At 34.7% G+C, this 7033-nt stretch overlaps 1 pseudogene; it reads right to left on the reverse strand.

Moving 5' to 3' along the window:
• Positions 1–2729: 2729 nt before the first annotated feature.
• LOC139841397 (auxin-induced protein 22D-like) lies at positions 2730–3458 on the reverse strand (annotated as a pseudogene).
• Positions 3459–7033: the final 3575 nt, after the last annotated feature.

Raw genomic sequence — 7033 nt, forward strand, 5'->3', positions numbered from 1 at the left:
AAATAATCTGAAAAGACCTATAACACAATAACTTCTTACCACTTCGATTCATTGAATTGTGATATGATAGATTAGCATTGTAGTTGGACAAACCATGCGTTTGAAATATAATTGAAGCCAGAAAATTAGAACAACCAAGAGTTAGATACTCAAAGTGACTAACCCATCTCGTGCCATAGTAAGAGTCATCATTGTTGTTGTTGTTTCCATTATATAGGATAGTGGCGTCCACATAAGGGTCAAACTTGACTAAGTATCTTTTCGTTCCTTCTTCACCTCTACATGAAGGTTACCCAACCTTAACCAACTAATTAATTCTAAATTTAATGATCCAAATAACTACTTTTAGTCTGCATATCAACACAAATTTAAGCACAAATCTCAATATCTGTCATAACGCCTTTTCTCCCATAAGTTAAGCAATACAACATTAGCTTTACTAACATTATCAACATGAGAATCGAAAGACGTTATTTTATTTTAGTCAATTATTATCCTTTCAACAAAAAAAGTACATCAAGTCGTTGAAACATATGTAAAAAAAATTTAGTTTTACACATCATTAGTAACATTATTATCAATTTATCATTATTACTACACATCAGTATATCTGGAACCTAAAAACATTAAAAAGCACCATCGTTTATTGCAAATGAAACCCCAATATCATACAAAATCTCATTAAACAACAAATTCAAATCATTCTTTTATTATCATTCGTAGATTAAAAGCCCTAAATTTGATATACTAGTAACAAAACAAAGATTTACCTGTAGATGAAATTGAAAATCATGAAAAATACATGACAGTGAAGACGATGGCATCAATGGTGACGATTGTGGCGGAATAGTGCAAGCAGCGGCGACGGCGAAATTCGCGGTACATCGAGAGCGGCGATGATTAATTTAGCTGTGGTCTGAGATGTGTATTTAGGGATTGAATGTTGCTGCAGAACCACTTGAAAAAATGAATTTGAAGAAACTCAAGAGAGATTGGTGGTTCTTGAAAAGGTTTTGAAACCCTAGGTTGAGGGGAGCGTACATAGAAGAAGAGAGAATAGGAAAAATAATCCAGAAGTTTAGGTTTGAGTGTGGTTAATTTGGGCAGTGAGATCTCGTTTTTGGGGTTTTTTTAAAGGGAACGATCAAAAGTTGGGTAGGATTTATTTTATATAGAAAAAAGGGTTTGGAAACCCTAGGTTGAGGGGAGCGTACATAGAAGAAGAGAGTATAGGAAAAATAATCCAGAAGTTTAGGTTTGAGTGTGGTTAATTAGGGGAGTGAGATGTCGTTTTGGGGTTTTTTTTAAAAGGAACGACCAAAAACTGGGTAGAATTTAGTATATATAGAAATTCACTTTGATATTTAGGTTGAATGTCTTCAAACTATATACTCTGTATTAAACACCCTATTTGAATGAAATCATGTAAGATAAGTATATTTATTTAAATTTAGTTTAGTTAATTTATATGAAAATATTAAAATACTACTCGTATATTTATTTGCGTTATGAAAATTTTATTCTTACTTTTTGCCCCGTTTATTATTTATATCCACCAAGATAAGTTGTAGGAAATATAGAATAGATGATTTAGTAACTTGTGATATAAATAGGTTATATACTTTCTCAAATGTTCTGATGTTGTTCATATACTCTTTTGTGTCTCAGTATCGGCTATATACTTTCAAAAAGTATACCAATGTCAACATTTCATTAACGGTTACCTGCTGAACCGGTAAAGTTAATTATTTAACATTTTATTTTATTTTATACGGCTACAAATAAATCATATACTTTCAATTTTTTATCAGTTTTTTTCGATGTATCACTGACGTGGCATGATTACTTAGAAGCCACGTCATCAATTGTTTTCGTTGCAGATAAAAGAAGTATAGTGGCTTATATTGATACACTTTTTGAAAGTATATAGCCGACAGTGAGATACAAATTGGTATATGGGCAACACTGTAACATTTGAGAAAGTATATAGCCTATTTGTAGCTTTAACCTTTCTTAAAACAACACTACATCAAATGTATTATTTGTTCACACATATTTATATATATTTATATGAAAGTCTGAACTTTTAGTTACATTTCTCACATTTATTAAAATGTGTATAACTTTATTACATTTTTAAATGTATAATATTAACAAATTTTCACACTTCAAGAAAAAAAATGTTTACGCTTATTTATTAGTGTGAACAATTTTAGTATAACAAAATTAACTAATTATATTTATTTTTTTACACTAATAAATTCTAATAAGTGTGAATTTTTTTTCTAACAATTTTTTGTGTGAAACTGAGTTGATATTCTACACTTATAAATATAATAAATTACATATAGTTATAAGTATGAGCAAGTTAATAAAAAATAATAAAAGTGTTTAAAAATATATGTGAATAAATGATAAATTTGTTGTAATGTAATTGAAACCCAATCTGAAGTACCATAATAAACAAAATCAAAGAAATAAAAAATTAAACTTGTGTATTAGTATTATTTACTTCCGTAAAACATAAACAAGAATTAGGAAGAAAAAAAATGTTGCATGATCATTTTACATGGATCAGAACACAAACAAATATGTATAATTCTCACCTTTTAACTTTCTTCCTAAAAAATCCAAAACCTCAAAAGATCTGGATTTTCAAAAACCAAAAACCCTTTTTTTTGTATGTATATAAAATATAAATATAAATTTTATATATTTTTGAATTTAATTTATAAAGCATCATCACCCAACCCTCTAGCTTCACAACTCTTCATAATTCTAAGTCTTTTACAAGAACTTATAAACATCTCCCATGGTACATCTCCAACAAGCATCCAATCACCATCTTTATCTTCATAAGTTGGTGCGTGCTGTGATCCATTGTACCCTTCTCTTTCAGAGTACAACCCTATACTGCACTTAAACATATTGTACCCTTCTCTTTCAGAGTACAACCCTATACTGCACTTAAACATCTCTTGTAAACCCTTCAATAATTCTTTATAACTTGTGTACATTTTGAGGTCTAGTTTTCTCAAATATGGAGCTCCATCCATACTTACTTTCACATACATTCCTGATTCCATCTTCTTCCCTTGAAGAATGTTTTTCCGGTTAGATCTCACCGGCGGCCACCCCACAACTTGTTCCCTAAAATAATTACAAAAATTAATATAATAAGTTCCAAGTTCATAATCAAAATCAGTAATATATCTTTGTGTTCAAATTTAGTAAAGGGTTTGCATGGGATTTGTAACTTACTTTGTGGGTGGTAAAAATCTTAATTCATTTTAATCTGTGCATGTGCTTGATCCCATATCCGATGAACTCCTTTTGTTGCCGGAAAGACATGTTTTTATCTCCGGCTGGTCATCGGTTCCCGGCAACCCTAATCTGAGCTCGGTTGCAAGATCAATATTCTCAAAAAGATTCAAAGTGCAGCTTGTCTTTAGATCCATTGATGATCGTTGCTTCTAACAATGAGAGCGATATTTTGAACGGAAATAGTGGATCCCCGGCGATGTTAGAAATCGGATATGAATTGACTGCCGGATTCGTTCTTGAATCGTGTAATCACTGTCTCTATAAAGTATTTCGACCCAGCCAGGGGCGCTGCCCCTTGGACCCCGCCAGGGGCGCTGCCCCTTGGACCCCGCAAGGGGGCGCAGCCCCCTTGACCCCCGCATTTTGCGCGACAGTTAGTAGCCAACTCTTACGGGCGTGTACTCCACACTCTCCGAACCCGTTGGTAAGTATAACTAGCTAACACCTGCATTCAAGTAAATCGCAACTAACTAAAATGTACGTTGGAAGACACTAAAATCACCAACAAATCCCCCCCATTTTAGTGTAATCCTTGATTTACTAAAATAACTAAACAACAGAACAAACTAATGCATAAATGGAAATGTTCATGAAGAATTGAATTTCCACTTAGTATAATATTTACGAGAATTCGAAAATCAGGGTGTTCACGAGGAATTGAACCCTTCAATTCATATGAAAACTATAAAATAATATACACATCAGTTTCTTACATATCCCTAAAACAATCTTGACACTATTATAAGCCATGTGTCCCAATCCTTCAGTGAACATATTGGCAGCTAAGTCCAAAGCTCCATTGAAGCGGCAAAACTTCATGCTCACATAGGTAGTCCTTTTACATCTTGCACCTGCATATGCAATTTTTCAAAAGAACTATTAAGAAGAATAACTTCAACCTAACTCAACTTGCAGGTCTAAACACATACTTTGGGATCAGAATATTATGTGTTTCAATCTTCAGAAAGTAAGCTTACCTCATTGAATTCAGCTTCTAGCGTTGTACTAGAAGGGAATTGGGCGTCTCACTTTGGAAGATCTATATGGACTTCAATCCCACTCCAATAGCCGACTTGTGCACTAAGTCTCGGGCTAACGCTTTTGTCAAGTGATCCGCTAAGTTTTGTTGCGATCTAACGAAACTTACGGATATCACTCCATGTGAAATCAGCTCGCGAACCATACTATGTCTAACACCTAAGTGTCTAGACTTTCCATTGTACATTTGGCTATAAGCCTTAGCCAAAGTAGCTTCACTGTCACAACGGATAGAAATAGGAGATATTGGCTTTGGCCACAAAGGAATTTCATGAATCAGATTCCTCAACCAATCAGCTTCCTTACCAGCTGCAGCTAAAGCTACAAATTCAGACTCCATGGTTGAATTTGTAATACACGTTTGCTTCTTAGAAGCCCATGATATAGCACCTCCTCCAAGTAGGAATATCCAACCAGTCGTAGATGAATGATCTTCGACGTTGGTTATCCAACTTGCATCCGAATATCCTTCCAAAACTGAAGGAAACCCGGTATAAGTGATACCATAATCCATAGTACCCTTTAAATACTTGAATACTCTAACCACAGCACGCCAATGAGTAGCATTCGGATTACTAGTAAACCTACTCAGCTTTCCCACTATGAAAGCAATATCGGGGCGTGTGCTTGTCATAGCATACATCAAACATCCAATTGCTCGAGAGTATTCAAGCTGTGATACAGCTTTACCCAAATGGGGCATAAGCTTCACAGTTGCATCAACGGGAGTTTTCAAGGGAGAACATTGATCACACTTGAACCGTTTCAGAATCTTCTCAATATAATGAGATTGTGTGATCGTAATACCTCTATCATCCCTTTTAATCCTTATGCCTAGGATTACATCCGCCACTCCCATGTCCTTCATGGAGAACTTCGAAGATAAAAACTCCTTTGTTCTATCAACTTGATCTTGGTTAGTACCAAAGATCAGCATGTCATCCACGTATAAGCAAATGATCACACCTTTTCCGGATTGATCGAATTTGCTATATACACACTTGTCAGATTGATTTAGTACAAAACCATTAGACAACACCACATCATCAAACTTCTGATGCCACTGCTTGGGAGCTTGTTTCAGCCCGTACAATGATTTAACCAACTTGCACACCTTATGCTCTTGTCCTGGCATAACAAACCCTTCTGGTTGTCTCATATACACTTCCTCTTCCAAATCACCATTCAAGAATGCTGTTTTGACATCCATTTGATGGATCACTAGATCAAACGTAGCAGCAAGTGCTATTAACAATCTAATAGTAGTGATACGAGCAACAGGAGCATATGTATCGAAATAATCAATACCCTCCTTTTGTTTAAAGCCTTGGATGACCAATCTAGCTTTAAACTTGTCAATTGTGCCATCGACTTTCATCTTCTTCTTGAAGATCCACTTGTTTCCCAAAGGTTTGCATCCCGGTGGTAAATCTGTTAATACCCAAGTATTATTCTCCAAAATAGAACTCATCTCGTCGTCAATTGCTTCTTTCCAAAAAGCAACGTCACGAGATTTCATAGCCTCATCAAAGGTTCTAGGATCATCATCTATACTATAACAGTAAGACAATTTAGATTTAACACAATCTCTCGATCCTTCAACTAAATAAAGTTGAAAATCAGAACCATATGATTTGGGTGTCCTAGTTCTAGTACCCCTACGAGGTTCTAGTGACTCACTTGGAATTTCTTCCAGGTTAACTCCTTGTGTAGTCTCATTTGAATGAGAAATCACGTCCCTTGGTCTAGGTATTGATGTAAAACGGGATTCATCAAATATTGCATCTCTTGATTCTACAACGGTGTTAATCGAAATAAAATCATTAGGTTCTATCACATAAAACCTATAGGCTTTGGAATGCTCAGCATATCCAATAAAGATGCAATCAATACCTCTTTCACCCAAAGTTTTCCTTTTGGGTTCGGTTAATCTTACAATTGCCCGACAACCCCAAACTCGCAAATAATGCAAGTTTGGTTGCTTCTTGTACCAAAGTTCGTAAGGAGTCGTGATTCCTTTGTTATTGGGAACTCTATTCAAAATGTAGCAAGCCGTTAACATGGCTTCTCCCCAAAAACCGTCACTTAAACCAGAATAGGACATCATGGAATTAACCATTTCCTTGAGAGACCTATTTTTCCTCTATGCTACACCATTTTGTTGTGGTGTATACGGAGCTGTAGTTTGATGAATGATCCCTACAGACTGGAAATATATTGGATCATAATACTCACCACCTCTATCGGTGCGCAACGTTTTAATCAAACCATTTTGTTGTAATTCCACTTCAGTCTTATAGATTTTAAATTTGTCTAAGGCCTCATCTTTAGTATGCAAAAGATAAACATAACAGAACCTAGACGCATCATCTATAAACGTGATTACATACTTCTTATTACCTAAAGAAGGTGTAGCATGAAAATCACAAAGATCACTATGAATTAGTTCTAAATTCAAAGATTTCCTGTTTATTGTATTAAAAGGATGTCTCGTAATTTTATTCAACACACATGTATTACATTTGTCAATACACTTTTCAAAAGTCGGTATTAAATTCACTTTAGACATGTTTTTCATTCTTCTTTGATGTACATGTCCTAGTCGAGCATGCCATAAACTATAATCATTTGAATTAGAACTAATCATGCAAGCAGAATTATCAACAACAGG

This window comes from Rutidosis leptorrhynchoides, chromosome 4 (assembly GCF_046630445.1).
Source record: "Rutidosis leptorrhynchoides isolate AG116_Rl617_1_P2 chromosome 4, CSIRO_AGI_Rlap_v1, whole genome shotgun sequence".
In the NCBI taxonomy this organism is placed as follows: Eukaryota; Viridiplantae; Streptophyta; class Magnoliopsida; order Asterales; family Asteraceae; genus Rutidosis; species Rutidosis leptorrhynchoides.